Here is an 18500-nt window from a genome sequence, read left to right on the forward strand (position 1 = left end):
TATGAAGATCATGTTTTATAGATCTTCAAGTATCGTGCCAGGTACAGTTTCAAGACCTCCTTGTATTTTTGATTGGTTACTCTCTAAAATTCTACTGTATTTTGTTGGTCCTCAATACTTATCATAGGGCTTCCCTGGTGGCGCAGTGGTTGAGAGTCCACCTGCCGATGCAGGGGACATGGGTTTGTGTCCCGGTCCGGGAAGATCCCACATGCCGCGGAGCGGCTGGGCCCGTGAGCTGTGGCCACTGAGCCTGTGCGTCCGGAGCCTGTGCTCCGTGACGGGAGAGGCCACAACAGTGAGAGGCCCACGTACAGCAAAAAAAAAAAAAAAAAAAAAATCATAAAAACTGTGATAAGAATGTAAATAACTATGTATCTTCTCTGGAACAGTGGACTTGGTTCCATCAGCATGGGGTATAGAAAGAAGTTGAGAAAATCTAAAAGTTTGCCCTTCATTTTTATACTCCTCTATGTTCTTGGAGGTATATTCCCCTAATTATATTTCTTGTTTGGTCATAGAAATATTTGAAGAAGCACTCTCAGTACGATTATTGCTAGCAGGTCCCTAGTACTATTGCAGAAAGGTTTTAAATAGTGGGAATGGTTGGTTGAAGGGCTAGTGAAGTTGCTAGTAATGTAGCCATTTCCAGTTTTATGATCAAGTGTTTTAGATCTAACAGTTTGTGAGAATAACCAGTAAAACTACACACTGCCTTCCAATTTCATGGGTTCATCCTCTGTATAAAGTAAATGGAAGCTCAGCCTGCTGGCCTATCCAAATACTCAATTTAAAGAGGATCTGTAAGCCAAAGGGATATCTAAAACTTTACCTTTGAGCTGGGAACGTAATAATAGAAACACCTTTGGTACTATTAATTCCCCTGAATTTCCTGTGCTAGAGCACTTGCCTCCTCCCTTCTCTCTTATCCCAAGCAGCTAGTCACACATAACTGAGGTGTCAAGACTATGTGTAGGTAAGAGCCCAAACCAAGAGATTCCATTACTCGTGACTCTACATGACCTGGGTAGTTTATATGAAAGAAGGGTGTCCCCTCATCAGGAAAGGAGTGCTATATTCTATCAATATTTAGAGCTGATGCTGGATCTCTGAGCTTATACCTACACAGTCTCTCTAGGAGAAGGTGGTGTTTATGACTTCAGGTAAAATAAATATGGCCCATGTTTGAAGGCTTAGAGACTATCATAGTAGTTTTATAAACACACTTGATTTTTATCCTTTTTCATTTTTTAACAAAACATTTAAGGATAATTTAATATTCCTGTGTGCAACTGTTGAGATTTTTTGTTTTGCTTTCTCTTCCATTGTTTGTTTTTCTCTTTGAGGCTAAATTAGTTTATCTTCATCTGTATTTATTATTATTATTGTTGTCATTGTTATTAACTGACAAGTGGTCATTGAAACATAATACCTGGCAGTAAGCAAACTTGTTTTCTTTTTTTGTTAAGAGTTAATAGAAACCTGTGGTTTTCCTGAGACAGAGAACTGATTATGCTTAGTATTTTTGTGACATATTGGTAGAAAAATGTATAGTCCTATTTGTAGTAACATGTCAGTAGTTTACACTGAGAGGAGGCCAGTCTGAATTATATTTTTTATGGAAACATATACTTTAGGCACAGATTTTAAGTACATATTTTCTGCAGTTGATTTAATGAATAAAACATTTTAAGTAAGGGGCATCTGTTAACCTGTCTCTTTGCTAAAATACGTCTCTTAAAATTTTTTTAAATTCTTTTTAAAAATCTTAAAACTCAGCAAGAAAAGGAAGGAAGAGAGATGGAGCCATAGTCCTATCATCCAGACCCAGTATTTCTGTTATATGTTGGAATATTTTCTTTCTCTTACGGTTTTTAAAAACCTGTATACAGCTTTGAGGAGTGTTTTTGTTTTATCATAGTTAAAATCAAACCCACCTTTACAGTTTTTTACCTGATCAAGCCTTTTCTTTATCACATTAATGATACCTCCAGCCAGGCTCAAGCCATGAGTTATGACAAATTTTGAGTTGGTAGGAATGAAAAATAATGAGGCATTTCTGGATTGATTCTTTTCCTAAGACATCTGCATAAAGCAAACAGCCCCTTCCTCCTCTTTGTACGGGAAAAAAGAGAATGGAGGTGAGACCTTTGTGAACTGTGCTAGTCATCTGATCTCAGCCCAGGTTAGTTATGTAGTTACCCTGTTATAACTATGTATTGTGTATGTTTTTAATGAAAGAATTTAAAATACCATTGTTGCAGTAAAAAATTAGTGTCTGCATGATTTTTCTGTCTCTTGGCTTTTTCATGCATAGCACTAATAGATGAAGCAGAACAGGTGGTAATTGCCATTGGCACACTGAGACTTGTGAATAGCATCTGTTTATGTCTCTTTTACCGTCAAATGGTTAGCATAACCTTCTCTTCACTGCTTTTCTATGTGGATGATAAAAGTCTATCATGAGTCATTATAAGGTGCTACTTTACACTCTTTCTAACATGGAATAGGTGAAGAAGAAAGTCCATCTGGTGTTTAAATATGACTATGATTTGAATCAAACAAAAAGAAGGCCTAATACTTTTGAGGTTATTTTGGAATATTGGATCAAGTAATATGTGCCAAAGATATCAATTGCAAGCCAGAGTAATTCCATAAATAGATGCATTAGTAATGTGTAGTCTGGATTTTAGTTTTGACACATAAAAATTATTTACTTTATTTTAGACAATAAAACATTCAAATCCTTATGGTCTTCATCTTGCTTGTAATTATTTGGTTTTATTAAGCCCACTCAAATGTCATAGTGTGGTATTTGTTTATGTGTGTTGATGCAAGTGCATACTTCTTTATCTCTTTATTATGGAAAATTTTAAGCCTATAAAAAATAGAGAATTTTATAATGAACTTCCATGTTCCCATCACCCAGCTTTGATAATTATCAACTCATGGCCACTCTTATTTCCTTTTCCCCACCAATTGCCTTTCTTCCATAGCATTTTGAAGTGAATTCCAGACATAACATTGGTAAATATTTTAGTATATATCTTTAGAAGTCACAGATTCCCTTTTAAAAACCATAAAGATAATACCATCATTATACCACCTTAAAAATGAATAATTTCTTAATGTCAAATATCCAATTAGTATTTACATATTTTAATTGTTCTATAACTCTTTAAATGGTTTGCTTAAATCCGGATCCAAACATATCACTGTGACGTGATTTTTTTTTTTCTTTAAAATTTTTTGGTTGAAGGTATTAGGTTATTTTCTTATAGAGTTTCCCACAGTTGAAATTTTGCTGATTGCATACCCATGCTGTCATTTAACTTATCCTCTGTTTTTTCTTGTCTTAGTTATATATTCCTGTGTAATAAGTTGCCTCAAATTTAGCAGCTTAAAATAATAATTAACTTTACCTCACACAGTTTCTGTGGGTAATGAATTCAAGAGTGGCTTGTTGAGTGGTTATGGCTAGGGGTCTGTCATGAGATTGCATTCAAACTGTAAGCTGGGACTGCAGTGGAGGAATTAGTCTCCACCTGCTGAAGGGAGGAGTATCAAAGAATTTGCAGACATCTTTTTTTTTAATAGTTAAACTTCTAATTAATTATTTTATTGCTGTACAGTATATCATTGTAACTTATTTATTTTATACATAGTATTTTGTACCTCTTTATCCCCTACCCCTATTGTGCCCTCCCCTGCTTCCCTCTTCCCACTGGTAACCACTAGTTTGTTCTCTATATCTATACATTTGTTTCTATTATATTCATTCATTTATTTTATTTTTTAGATTCCACATATAAGCGATAGCGTATAGTATTTGTCTGACTTATTTCTCTAGGCATAATACCCTCCAGGTCCATCAGTGTTGTTGCAAATGGCAAAATTTCATTCTGTTTTATGACTGAGTAGTATTCCAGTCTGTGTGTGTGTGTGTGTGTGCGTGCGTGCGCGTGTGATCTTCTTTATCCATTCATCTGCTGATGGACACCTAGGCTGCTTCCATATCTTGGCTATTGTAAATAATGCTGAGCAGAACATCGGGGTGCATGTATCTTTTTGAATTAGTGTTTTCATTTCCTTTGGATATGTACCCAGGAGTGGAATTGCTTGATCATATGATAGTTCTATTTTCGTTTTGAGCAATTTCCATACCATTTTCCATCCTGGCTGAACCAGTTTACATTCCCTCCAGCAGGGTACTAGGGTTCCCCTTTCTCCACATCCTCTCCAGCATTTGTTACTTGTGGTCTTTTTGATGATAGCCATTCTGACAGGTGTGAGGTGATATTGTAGTTTTGATTTACATTTCTCTCGTGATTAGTGATGTTGAGTATCTTTTCATGTGCCTGTTGGCCATCTCTATGTCTTCTTTGGAAAAATGTCTGTTCAGGTCTTCTACCCATTTTTTATTCGAGTTGTTTGTTTTTTTGATATTGAGTTGTATGAGCTGTTTTATATTTTGGATTCTCATGTCTTATCAGTCATATCATTTGCGAATAATTTCTCTCATTCAGTAGGTTGTCTTTTTGTTTTGTCAGTGGTTTCCTTTAGTTAGGTCCCAATTGTTTATTTTTTGCTTTTGTTTCCTATGCCTTAGGAGGCAGATCCCCAAAAATATTGCTACGATGTATGCCAAAGAGTGTTCTGCTGACTTTCTTCTAGGAGTTTTATGGTTTTTGGTCTTACATTTGGTGTAGCCATGTTTTTATTCACTACACTTATTTCCTATAAATTGGTAGTCAAATGTAGACAAGGATTGGCTACATAGTTTGCAGAGCCCAGTGCAAAATGAGAATATGGGTCCATTGTTCAAATTTCAAGATGGGAACAGCAGAACATTAAACCAAACATGGGGTCTTTCTGAGTACAGAGCCCTGGGTGATTGCACAGATGATGAAATCAACCCTGGGTGTAGAGGCTTGATCAGATTCACATTTGTTTCTCATACACTTTTTTTCTCCTTACAGTACTACTTGATAGATGTTGAGTACTTTATCTCTCCTGGTGATGTTGGCAGCCATTGGTGATCTTTAGCTAGATCTATTAATTAATTATAGATTTATTTCTCTATTAGTACTTTATCTCTCTTGGTGATGTTGGCAGCCATTGGTCATCATTAGCTAGATCTATTAATTAATTATAGATGTATTTATCTACTAGCCATAATACTTTCAAAAAGAGAACCTTCCCTTAAGTATTTGGTTACCCTGACATCTAATACATACAGGAAAAACAGTAAAATGCTTGGTTCGTTTGGTAATGAATTGATTCTCTAATGTCTTTTATTTATTTATTATTATTTTAAAGGTTGATTTATTATTTATTTGTAGCTGTGTCAGGTCTTAGTTGCGGCATGCAGGATCTTTTGTTGTGGCTCGTGGGCTCTTTGCTGGGGTGCGCTGACTTCTCTCTAGTTGTGGCGTGCAGGTTTTCTCTCTCTAGTTGTGGTGCACAGGATTCAGGGTGCGTGGGCTCTGTATTTTGCGGCAAGCAGGCTCTCTAGCTGAGGTGAGTGAGCTCCGTAGTTGTGGAGCATGGGCTTAGTTGGCCCATGGCATGTGGGATCTTAGTTCCCTGACCAGGGATCGAACCCGTGTCTCCTGCATTGGAAGGCAGATTCTTTACCACTTGACCACCAGGGAAGTCCCTCTAATGTCTTTTAAAGATGATGGATAAGTTTTTTTTTTAATATTAACATAAACATGGATTTTTTAATGTATTTTAATCCGTTGTAGTTATTACCCTTATTGTTACTCATTGTCTCATTTTATTTTATTTTATTTATTTATTTTTTTGCGGTACGCGGGCCTCTCACTGTTGTGGCCTCTCCCGTTGTGGAGCACAGGCTCTGGACGCGCAGGCTCAGCGGCCATGGCTCACGGGCCTAGCCGCTCCGTGGTATGTGGGATCTTCCCAGACCGGGGCACGAACCTGTGTCCCCTGCATCGGCAGGCAGACTCTCAACCACTGCGCCACCAGGGAAGCCCCATTGTCCTATTTTAAACTAGCATTTAAGTAGTCTTTGGTAACTTTGTTTTCTGATGTTAAGATATTCCAGGTTTATTGTGTATATTTCCTTCCTCAGACCCGAAATTAGCCGTTTTTCTAAAGAACTTTGTTTACTTTTTCAGAAATGGTATTATATGGACTATAATACACATAGAGAGTAATCTTGGCATTAGGGGTGTTCATTTCTACTGGTTTGATCATTGTTTGTTCAGTGAACAGAACTAAGAAGTAAGTATATGTTAATTCCATTCATCATATTCTGCAAATTGATACTTCAAATCTAGGACTACATTTTTAAAATTCAACTTCAGTGATCTTACATTTGTGTATTTCCTTTATTATATGCTGGAAATCCTACTTCTCAGTGATGCTAACTATAACGCATTTGTTTTATACAAGAGTCACACACAGTAGTCTCACAATAACAATTTCTAAACTACCATTAATAGTATTAGTAAAAACGTTTAAAATTTTCCCTCCCTCTCAGTTCTTTTTGTTATTTAGGTATATCTCACTAGGGTTATACAGTCAAGTTGCTATGTTTTAAAGTCACTTGAATGCACGGGATCATGTGTTTCATTTTCAGTCTTCTAAGGATTTTTAAATTTTAATTTTGCTTTATAATTATCAGAGTGTTTACATGATTCAAATTAGATGTAAAGAAAAAAATATTCAGAGAAATCTGGCTTCTGTCCCCTGTTCATCCTATTTTCTCGCTCTCCCAAGGGAAGTTTTTTTTTTTTATATAGTTTTTTAAAGTTTGTTTTAAACATAAGCATATATTTTCAAAGCCCTTCCTTAGATAAATAAAAGAATAGTGTATATGGTTTTCCTCTATCTTTTTCAGTTAATAATGTATCCTGGAGATAATTCTATAAGAGTATATAGAGATAGTCCTCATTTCTCTTCACAGCAACCATGTTGATATACCATGGTTTATTCAGCCTTTCCCCTATTGACGGACATTTGGATTATTTCCAGTCTTTTGCTATTACAACGGTGCAGCAGTGAACAGCTTTGTGCTCTTTGTGTTTTTGCCTGTTTCACTTTGGAAGATTCCTAGAAGTGGGATTGCTGTGTCAAAAGGTAAATGCACATGCAAGTTTGCTAGATACTGCCAAATTCCCCTTCATAGGTAAGTAGTATATACCAGTAATGTATGAGAGTGCCATTAGAGAAAGTTGTCAAACATTTGGGTATTTGCCAAGCTCATAGGTGAGAAATATGTATCAGTATAGTTTCAGTTTGCATTTCTCTAATGGAACATCTTTTCATATTGATTGGAGGAATGGATCCAGTTTAAAAAAAATTTTTTTTGGCTGCATTGGGTCTTCATTGCTACGCACCGGCTTTCTCTAGTTGTAGTGAGCGAGGGCTACTCTTCATTGCGGTGCTTGGGCTTCTCATCTCGGTGTCTTCTCTTGTTGTGGAGCACGGGCTCTAGGCGCGTGGGCTTAACTAGTTGCGGCATGTGGGCTCAGTAGTTGTGGCTTGCGGGCTCTAGAGCGCAGGCTGAGTAGTTGTGGCACATGGGCTTAGTTGCTTGGCAGCATGTGGGATCTTCCAGGACCAGGGCTCGAACCCATGTCCCCTGCATTGGCAGGCGGATTCTTAACCACTGTGCCACGAGGGAAGTCCCTGAATCCAGTTTTAATGATTTCTGTAAAACTATCTGGTTATTCTAACAACATTTATTAGAAAATTCATCTTTTCCCTATTTATTGAGATACTACTATTTTTTAAAACATCTTTATTGGAGTGTAATTGCTTTACACTGCTGTGTTAGTTGCTGCGGTATAACAAAGTGAATCATCTATACGTATACATATATCCCCATATCCCCTCCCTCTTGTGTCTGCCTTCAACCATCCCTATCCCACCCCTCTAGGTGGGCACAAAGCATGAGCTGATCTCCCTGTGCTATGAGGCTGCTTCCCACTAGCTATCTGTTTTACATTTGGTAGTGTATATATGTCCATGCCACTCTTTCACTTGGTATCAGCTTACCCTTCCCTCTCCCCATGTCCTCAAGTCCATTCTCTATGTCTACATCTTTATCCCTGTCCTGCATCTAAGGTCTTGAGAACCTTTAGATTCCATATATATGTGTTAGCATACGGTATTTGTCTTTCTCTTTCTGACTTACTTCACTCTGTATGACAGATGCTAGGTCCATCTACCTCACTACAAATAACTCAATTTAGTTTCTTTTTATGGCTGAGTAATATTCCATTGTATATATATGTGCCACATCTTCTTTATCCATTCATCTGTCGATGTACACTTAGGTTGCTCCCATGTCCTGGCTATTGTAAACAGAGCTGCAATGAACATTGTGGTATGTGACTCTTTTTGAATTATGGTTTTCTCAGGGTATATGCCCAGTAGTGGGATTGGAGGGTCATATGGTAGTTCTATTTGTAGTTTTTTAAGGAACCTCCATACTGTTCTCCATAGTGGGGTATCAGTTTACATTTCCACTAACAGTGTAAGAGGGTTCCCTTTTCTCCATACCCTCCCCAGCATTTACTGTTTGTAGATTTTTAAATGATGGCCATTCGGACTGGTGTGAGGTGATACCTCATTGTAGTTTTGATTTGCATTTCTGTACTGATTAGTGATGTTGAGCATCCTTTCATGTGTTTGTTGGCAATCTGTATATCTTCTTTGGAGAAATGTCTATTTAGGTCTTCTGCCCATTTCTAGATTGGGTTGTTTGTTTTTTGGATATTGAGCTGCATGAGCTGCTTATATATTTTAGAGATTATTCCTCAGTCAGTTACTTTGTTTGCAAATATTTTCTCCCATTCAGAGGGTTGTCTTTTCATCTTTTTTATGGTTTCCTTTGCTGTACAAAAGCTTTTAAGTTTCATTAGGTCCCATTTATTTATTTTTGCTTTTATTTCCCTTTCTCTAGGAAGTGGGTCAAAAAGGATCTTGCTGTGATTTATGTCATAGAGTGTCTGCCTATGTTTTCCTCTAAGAGTTTTATAGTGTCTGGCCTTACATTTAGGCCTGCAATCAGTTTTGAGTTTATTTTTGTGTATGGTGTTGGGGAGTGTTCTAATTTTATTCTTTTACATGTAGCTGTCCAGTTTTTCCATCATCACTCATTGAAGAGGCTGTCTCCTTTGTATATTCTTGCCTCCTTTATCAAAGATAAGGTAACCATATGTGCATGGGTTTATCTCTGGGCTTTCAATCCTGTTCCGTTGATCTATATTTCTGGTTTTTTGCTGGTACCATACTGTTCTGATTACTGTAGCTTTGTAGTATAGTCTCAAGTCAGGGAGCCTGATTCCTCCCGCTCCGTTTTTCTTTCTCAAGATTGCTTTGGCTATTCAGGGTCTTTTGTGTTTCCATACAAATTGTGAAATTTTTTGTTCGAGTTCTGTGAAAAATGCCAGTGGTAGTTTGATAGGGATTACATTGAATCTGTAGATTGCTTTGGGTAGTATAGTCATTTTCAGTGTTGATTCTTCCAGTCCAAAAACATGGTATATCTCTCCATTTGTTTGTATCATCTTTAATTTCTTTCATCAGTGTCTTGTAGTTTTCTGCATACAGGTCTTTTGTCTCCTTAGGTAGGTTTATTCCTAGATATTTTATTCTTTTTGTTGCAGTGGTAAGTGGGAGTGTTTCCTTAAATTCTCATTCAGATTTGTCATCATTAGAGTATAGGAATGCATGAGATTTCTATGCATTAATTTCGTATCCTGCTACTTTACCAAATTCATTGATTAGCTGTAGTAGTTTTCTGATAGCATCTTTAGGATTCTCTATGTATCATATCATGTCATCTGCAAATAGTGACAGCTTTACTTCTTTTCCGATTTGCATTACTTTTATCTCTTTTTTGTCTCTGATTGCTGTGGTTAAAACTTCCAAAACTATGTTGAATAATAATGGTGAGAGTGGACAGCCTTGTGTTGTTCCTGATCTTAGTGGAAAGAGTTTCAGTTTTTCACCATTGAGAATGATGTTGGCTGTGAGTTTGTCATATATGGCCTTTATTATGTTGAGCTAAGTTCCCTCTGTGCCTACTTTCTGGAGAGTTTTTATCTTAAATGGGTGTTGAATTTTGTCGAAAGCTTTTTCTGCATCTATTGAGATGATCGTATGGTTTTTCTTCAATTTGTTGATATGGTTTATCACATTGATTGATTTGCATATACTGAAAAATCCTTGCATTCCTGGGATAAACCCCACTTGATCATGGTGTATGATCCTTTTAATGTGCTGTTGGATTCCGTTTGCTAGTATTTCATTGAGGATTTTTACATGTATGTTCATCAGTGATACTGGCCTGTAGTTTTCTTTGTGACATGTGTGTCTGGTTTTGGTATCAGGGTGATGGTGGCCTCATAGAATAAGTTTGAGAGTGTCCTCCCTCTGCTATATTTTGGAAGAGTTTGAGAAGGATAGGTGTCAGCTCTTCTCTAAATATTTGATAGAATTCACCTGTGAAGCCATCTGGTTCTGGGCTTTTGTTTGTTGGAAGATTTTTAATCACAGCCTCAATTTCAGTGCTTGTGATTGGTCTGCTTATATTTTCGATCTGTTCCTGGTTCAGTCTTGGAAGGTTGTGTTTTTCTAAGAATTTGTCCATTTCTTCCGGGTTGTCCATTCTATTGGCATTTAGTTGCTTGTAGTAATCGCTCAATATCCTTTGTATTTCTGCAGTGTCAGTTGTTACTTCTCCGTTTTCATTTCTAATTCTATTGATTTGAGTCTTCTCCCTTTTTTTCTTGATGAGTCTGGCTAATGGTTTATCAATTTTGTTTACCTTCTCAAAGAACCAGCTTTTAGTTTTATTGATCTTTGCTATTTCCTTCATTTATTTTTCATTTATTTTTGATCTGATCTTTTTGATTTCTTTCCTTCTGCTAACTTTGGTTTTTTTTTATTCTTTCTCTAATTGCTTTAGATGTAAGGTTAGGTTGTTTGTTTGAGATGTTTCTTGTTCCTTGAGGTAGAATTGTATTGCTATAAACTTCCCTCTTAGAAGTGCTTTTGCTGCATCCCATAGGTTTTGGGTCGTTATATTTTCATTGTCATTTGTTTCTAGGTATTTATTGATTTCCTCTTTGATTTCTTCAGTGATCTCTTGGTTATTAAGTAGTGTATTGTGTACCTCCATGTGTGTGTATTTTTTACAGGTTTTTTCCTGTAATTGATATCTAGTCTCATAGCAGTGTGGTTGGAAAAGATACTTGATATGATTTCAATTAATTTACCAAGGCTTGATTTGTTACCCAAGATATCTATTTTGGAGAATGTTCCATGAGCACTTGAGAAGAAAGTGTATTCTGTTGTTTTTGGATGGAATATCCTATAAATAGCAATTAAGTCCATCTTGTTTAATTTGTCATTTAAAGCTTGTGTTTCCTTATTTATTTTCATTTTGGATGATCTGTCCATTGGTGAAAGTAGGGTGTTAAAGTCCCCTACTATGATTGCTACTTTCAAATTCCCCTTTAATGGCTATTAGCATTTGCCTTATATGTTGAGGTGCTCCTATGTTGGGTGTATAAATATTTACAATTGTTATATCTTCTTCTTGGTTTGATCCCTTGATCATAATGTAGTGTCCTTCTTTGTCTCTTGTAATAGTCTTTATTTTAAAGTCTATTTTGTCTGATATGGGACGTGCTAGTCCAGCTTTGTTTTGATTTCCATTTGCATGGAGTATCTTTTTCCCTCTCCTCCGTTTCAGTCTGTATGTGTCCCTAGGTCTGAAGTGGGTCTCTTGTAGACAGCGTATGTACGGGTCCTGTTTTTGTATCCATTCAGCCAGTCTGTGTCTTTTGGTTGGAGCATTTAATCCATTTACATTTAAGGTAATTATCAGTATGCATATTCCTATTACCATTTCTTAATTGTTTTGGTTCTGTTATTGTAGGTCTTTTCCTTCTCTTGTGTTTCCTGCCTAGAGAAGTTCCTTTAGAATTTGTTGTAAAGCTTGTTTGGTAGTGCTGGATTCTCTTAGTTTTTGCTTGTCTGTAAAGGTTTTAATTTCTCCTTCGAATCTGAATGAGATCCTAGCTGGGTAGATTAATCTTGGTTGTAGGTTTTCCCCTTTCATCAATTTAAATATGTCCTGCCACTCCCTTCTGGCTTGCAGAGTTTCTTTTGAAAGATCAGCTGTTAACCTTATGGGGATTCCCTTATATGCTATTTATTGCTTTTCCCTTGCTGTTTTTAATGTTTTTTCTTTGTGTTTAATTTTTGATAGTTTGATTAATATGTGTATTGGCGAGTTCTCCTTGGATTTATCCCTTATGGGACTCTCTGTGCTTCCTGGACTTGATTGCCTATTTCCTTTCCCATACTAGGGAAGTTTTCAACTATAATCTCTTCAAATATTTTCTCATTCCTTTTCTTTTCTCTTCTTCTTCTGGCACCCCTGTAATTCGAATGTTGGTACCTTTAATGGTGTCCCAGAGGCCTCTGAGACTGTCCTCAGTTCTTTTCATTCTTTTTACTTTGCTCTGCTCTGTTGTAAGCATTCCCATTATTTTATCTTCCAGGTCACTTGACTGTTCTTCTGCCTCAGTTAATCTGCTATTGATTCCTTCTAGAGAATTTTTAATTTCATGTGTTGTTCATCCTTGTTTGTTTGCTCTTTAGTTCTTCTAAGTCCTTGTTAAATGTTTCTTGTGTTTTCTCCATTGTATTTCCCAGATTTTGGATATCTTTACTATCATTACTCTGAATTCTTTTTCAGGTAGACTGTTTATTTCCTCTTCATTTGTTTCGTCTGGTGGGTTTTTACCTTACTCTTTTGTCCACTACGTATTTCTCTGTCGTCTTATTTTGCGTAACTTACTGTGTTTGGGGTCTCCTTTTCACAGGCTGTAGGTTCGTAGTTCCTGTTGTTTTTGATGTCTGTCCACAGTGGGTTAGGTTGGTTCAGTGTATTATGTAGTCTTCCTGGTGGAGGGGACTGGTGCCTGTGTTCTGGTGGATGAGGCTGGATCTTGTCCTTCTGCTGGGCAGGACCACGTCCAGTAGTGTGTTTTGGGGTGTCTGTGAATTTAGTATGATTTTAGGCAGTCTTTCTGCTAGTGGATGGGGTTATGTTCCTGTTGTGCTAGTTGTTTGACATGCGGTGCCCAGCACTGGAGCTTGCTGGTCATTGAGGGGAGCTGTCTTAGGTTTGAGATGGAGATCTTTGGAAGAGCTCTCGCCGATTGACATTACATGGGACCAGGAGGTCTCTGGTGGTCCAGTGTCCTGAACTTGGCTCTCCCACCTCAGCAGCTCAGGCCTGACACCTGGCTGGAGCACCACACAGCTGGAATGCCTTCAGAGCTGGAGAACCTGGCCTGCAGTGGGCCTCCTTCTGCGCTGCGGGTTAGAATCACCTGCTTCTTCCTTGTTTTGCCCCAAAGGCAGTGTTCCACAGAGAAAAACAGTAGCCTTGAAAGTAGTCACAGGTCAGAGATGGCTTTTTTTTTCCTTTTTGCTTAGTCAGGTTTCAGTTACTCACAGGGAGCCACATGAAGAGGCCTCACACCTGGCTCTTCCAACCGGAGTTCCTTTTGCAGAATGTGAGATACTACTGTTAATTGACACTACATTTCAGTATACTTTTGTCTTTTCTTATACTTTTGTCTTTGGCTTGTCTTATTATGCACTTGTACCAAACTGGTTTATGATGGAAGATTTATAATATTTCTTAAAAACCTGGCAAGACGAGCTCCTCATTGCTATTTTCTTTTCTTTGTGGCTGTTTTCCCTTTTTTGTTCTTTCAGGATAAATTTAAATAATTCTCCAGTACCTTTATTTTTATTGCTATTAATTAATAAATTCATTAATCAATTTATAGAAAACAAATTTCTGTATGATGTGCCTTCCTGTGTAAGAACCTGTTTTTTCTTCCCTGTTGTTCAAATCTACTTCTGTGTCCTTTGGAAATATTTCATAGTTTCTTCATTTATGCTTTTTTTAAGTAAATTTTTAATGTATTTATTTATTTTTGGCTGCATCGGGTCTTTGTTGCTGTGCACGGGCTTTGTCTTCTTGCTACTAGAGAGCGGGAGCTACTTTTCATTGTGGTGTGCGGGGGCTACTCTTCATTGTGGTGTGTGGGCTTCTCATTGTGGTGGCTTCTCTTGTTGCACAGCATGGGGTCTAGGCACACGGGCTTCGATAGTTGTGGCACGTGGGCTCAGTAGTTGTGGCTTGTGGGCTCTAGAGCGCAGGCTCAGTAATTGTGGCACACAGGCTTTGTTGCTCTCAGCATGTGGGATCTTCCTGGACCAGGGATAGAACCCACTTCCTCTGCATTGGCAGGCAGATTCTTAACCAGTGCGCCACCAGGGAAGTCCCTTCATTTATGCTTTTTAACTGGGTTTTTGTTTGTAAATATTAAAGCTGTTGATTTTGTATTAATTTTATAATCTACCACTTTACTAATGTTGCTTTGTTTTTAGTCACTTTTCCCATTGATTTACTACTATTGTTTCCCCAAATATATAATCATGCCATCTAAAAATAGAGATGTTTTCTCCCTTCCTTTCAGTTCTGAAACCTGAAGTACTTCCTCCTGTCTAATTGTATTGGTTAATGCTTCTAGCCTTTGTAGAGCTTCTGGATTGGTGAACACCTGAGGTTCTGGGAGAGTGGCGTACCTGGAGAAGCTATGGAAGTTCCTTCCCTCTTTCCACATTCCTTGCGCTGTGCATCTCTTTTGTCTGTTCCGGAGCCATATTCTTTGTAATATATGGGTAATAGTAAGCGTAGTGCTTTCCTGAGTTCTGTGAGCCATCCTAGGAAATTACTGAACCTGAGGTGTCAGTTGTGGGAACCCCCAATTTATAGGAACCCCCAGTTAGTTAGAAGTATGACAGGCTTGGACTTGTGACTGGTTCTGAAATGGGAGTAGTTTTTTGGAACTGAGTCCTTACTTGTGGGACCCAACACTAACTCCTGTTAGATAGTGTCAGAATTGATGGAATTGTAGGACACCCAGCTGGTGTCAGAAAATTGGTTGGTGTGGGGAAAAAAAACATACATTTGGTGTCAGAAATGAAGTACCGAGAGTAATGAGAAGAAAAACAAGTGTTACATGTAGTAGAAGAATAGAAGGAAATGGTTTTTTTTCCCTCCTATTACTTAGTGTTGGCTGTTCTGGATTGATTTTTCCCAGGTGTATGATGTGTCATTTCAATATATAGGCAAAAGATTTTTTTAAATTTTATAATTTTTAGTCTTTTTTCAGTTCCATTTCTTTGGTTCTCTTCTTTAGTGACTCCCATTGTATGTATTTTGGATCTACTTTGTCTGCCTTCTGCACCCATCGCTTTCTTTCAGATTACTGTATCTTTCATTTTTTAAATGTATAAATTTATTTATTTATTTTTGGCTTGTTGGATCTTCGTTGCTGCACGTGGGCTTTTTCTAGTTGTGGCGAGCAGGGGCTACTCTTCCTTGCAGTGTGCAGGCTTCTCATTGCGGTGGCTTCTCTTTGTTGCAGAGCATGGGCTCTAGGTGCGCGGGCTTCAGTAGTCGTGGCTCGCGGGCTCTAGAGCACAAGCTCAGTAGTTGTGTCGCACAGGCTTAGTTGCTCCATGGCATGTGGGGTCTTCCCTGACCAGGGATCAAACCCATGTTCCCTGCATTAGTAGGCGGATTCTTAACCATTGTGCCACCAGGGAAGTCCTTGTTTCATTTTGAATTAAGTTCTTTTCCTTTTCATGTTTTATTTCTCCTACAGCATTACTGCTTGTGCATATTTGTTGTGTGTTCCTTCTGGTTTAGTCTTCATTTCTGAAATATTTTTTTTCTTTCACTTGAAATTATTTTCTAAATTTTTTCTTCTCGTCAAATCTCCAGTACTTTCATTTGAATTTTTCTAATTCTGGTTAAATCTCTATCATCTTCTTAATTTCTTCTTTAATTTTCATTTTGAAATAAAAGGTTATAATTCTCATCTGTTTGTGGGCATGTCTCTGGCATGCTTGTATCATCTGTAGGGATGCTATTCTTATTCTTTTATCCTTATATTTGATTTTAATAGGATTCTACCCTTTTCTGTTTCTTTTTTGTGTTGAATAGATATTTTCTACTGTACTAGTTTAATTCCCTTGTCTTTCCTTTTACTATGTATTTTTTAGTTACTTTCTTAGTGGTTGCCCTAGGGATTACAATTAACATCATAGTCTGTAACAATCTAGTTCAGGTTAATACCAATATAATATCAATATTCAAAAACTTTGCTCCTATATAGCTCCATTTCCCCCTCCTTTGTGCTGTTATTGTCATACAGTTAAATCTTTATTTTGTGTGTATTCCTTTCTAACCATTGTTTATTGATTTTAAGAGGTCAGAAAACTTGTCTCTTTAATTCTCAGGATTTTAGACCAAGAACTGAACCCAAAAGAGCTGAACTTGAGGAAATAATCTGAGTAACTTTATCTGCAGTTGGGCCTGACTTTTATGATGAGATACTTGTCCTCAAGCCTAAGCCTGTTGTCATGATAGACAAGCCTTTGGGGGGCCTTGGGAGGGGGGTGAGTGTAATTTGCATATGGGAGGAATGTAAGTAATTTTTGGCTATAGAGTGAACACTAAATTCTTCGACAGTCCTCCCATCAAAAGAAGAGTTTTGGATATGGATTGGCCTTAGTTTTAGTGACTTGCTTCCAACCAATAGAATGTGTTAGAAGTGATAACAAGAGACAGGATCATAAGACAGTACAGCCTATGCCTTGTGCCCACGCTCGCTTGTGCTCTCTCTTGCTCTCTCTGACTGTCTCTCTTTCTCTTTCTGTCTCTCCCCTCACCCTTGGAGCTTAGCTGCCATATTGTGAGCAAGTCCAATCCGTACATAGGTGTTCTGGCCAACAGCCCAGCAAAAGTTCCCACTGATAGCCAGTATCAACCACCAGACATATGAGCTAACAAGTCTTCAGATGATCCCAACCTTTCAAACTTCGAGCTACCCACCCCCCAGCAGTCACTAAGTGGAATAGATTTGAGCTGTCCCCCACCAAGAGCTGCCCCAATTGCACATTTGTGAGCAAAATAAATGCTGTCATTGTTTTAGTCCACTATTTGGGGTGATTTTTTTTTAATTTATAATTTTATATTTGTCTTGTCATTTTGCTATAATGTGACTAGGTGTTAGTTTTTTTAAATTTTTTACTTAACTTTTTTTTTTATATTGGAGTATATCTAATTAACAATGTTGTGATAGTTTCAGGTGCACAGGGCAAAGCAACTCAGCCATACATATACATGTATCCATTTTCCCCCAGACTCCCTTCTAATCGGGGTGATTTTTAAAGCAAGGGTACCTACCTCCAAGTACCCACCACCCAATTGAACTCATAATCAACATTGTTTCATTTATATCCCTACCCATCTTCCCAGCTAGTATGAAGCAAATTCCAAACTTCCTGCCATTTCTTCCATTTATACATATGTAAATACAAATATATATATATATATATATATATATATATATGGTTACTCTTTTTAAACAACATAAACAATGTCTTTATCACGTCTAACAATTCCTTAATATTGTCAGCCAATGTTTGACTTTCCCTCCTCTCACAAAATTTTTTAACACCTAATTTTTTTGAGTCAGGATACAATTAAATTCCATATACTACAGTCAGTTAACGTGTCTTTTAATCTCTTTCTAAAAATCTATAGGTTTTCCCAACATTTTAAAGTACCTACTTTGTGCAAGGCTTTAGGAAGTTTGTAAAATAAGATAGATAGCCTTAAATTACTTAGTGTAAAAGAGATATGCATACATAAAGACTATGGAACAAAGAATACTGTGACAGAGTTGGATGAATAAAGTGTTGGATGATTTGAGGAAAGGAAAAGAATACTTGTATCATCTTCAGGCCATAGGGGCAGTGGTATTCAGAGAGGCCTATGCAGGGCAGAAAAAAGACAAAAATGAAGAATGGAAACCTTCACCACGTTTCAGAAGACTTCACTGATATCAAATCCAGTGAGCCAAAGGAGTAAAATGTCTGTTTTTTCATGATTTCCCTTAGGACAACTCCACTTGAGACTATTGATCCTTGCAGCCAGTTTGAGCTTTCATTCTCAAGTCTTTATAGTTCTTCATCTGCAAAAGCTTCCAAGATAATTTGTGTCATAAACTCTCAAAATTACTGAGGAGTCCTTCAAACTTGAGGTTTCACTCTGGAGGAAATATGTGAAAGCAGTTTTACTATAACAAGAATAACCATAAATATTTCAACTGTGATTCAGACGGGGGAAGCCTCAGCAGAAGGAATTTTTGCCCATTCAGTGTTGGTAATGCAGTTCGTTGGGCAGTACAAGATCAGAATTGAGCTTTATCGTTAGTTTACAAAAAAATGCAAATAATACTGGTCTTGACAATGCTTTGACTATCTCTCTGGAATATTTATAAATCTAAATGAGATGCTTTTAAGTGGTTCAGAGGGCAGTTTATTAATTTTGTCCTTTTTTTTTTTTTTTTTTT

Source organism: Mesoplodon bidens, assembly GCF_964165515.1.
Source record: "Mesoplodon bidens genome assembly, chromosome: 14".
Taxonomy (NCBI): domain Eukaryota; kingdom Metazoa; phylum Chordata; class Mammalia; order Artiodactyla; family Ziphiidae; genus Mesoplodon; species Mesoplodon bidens.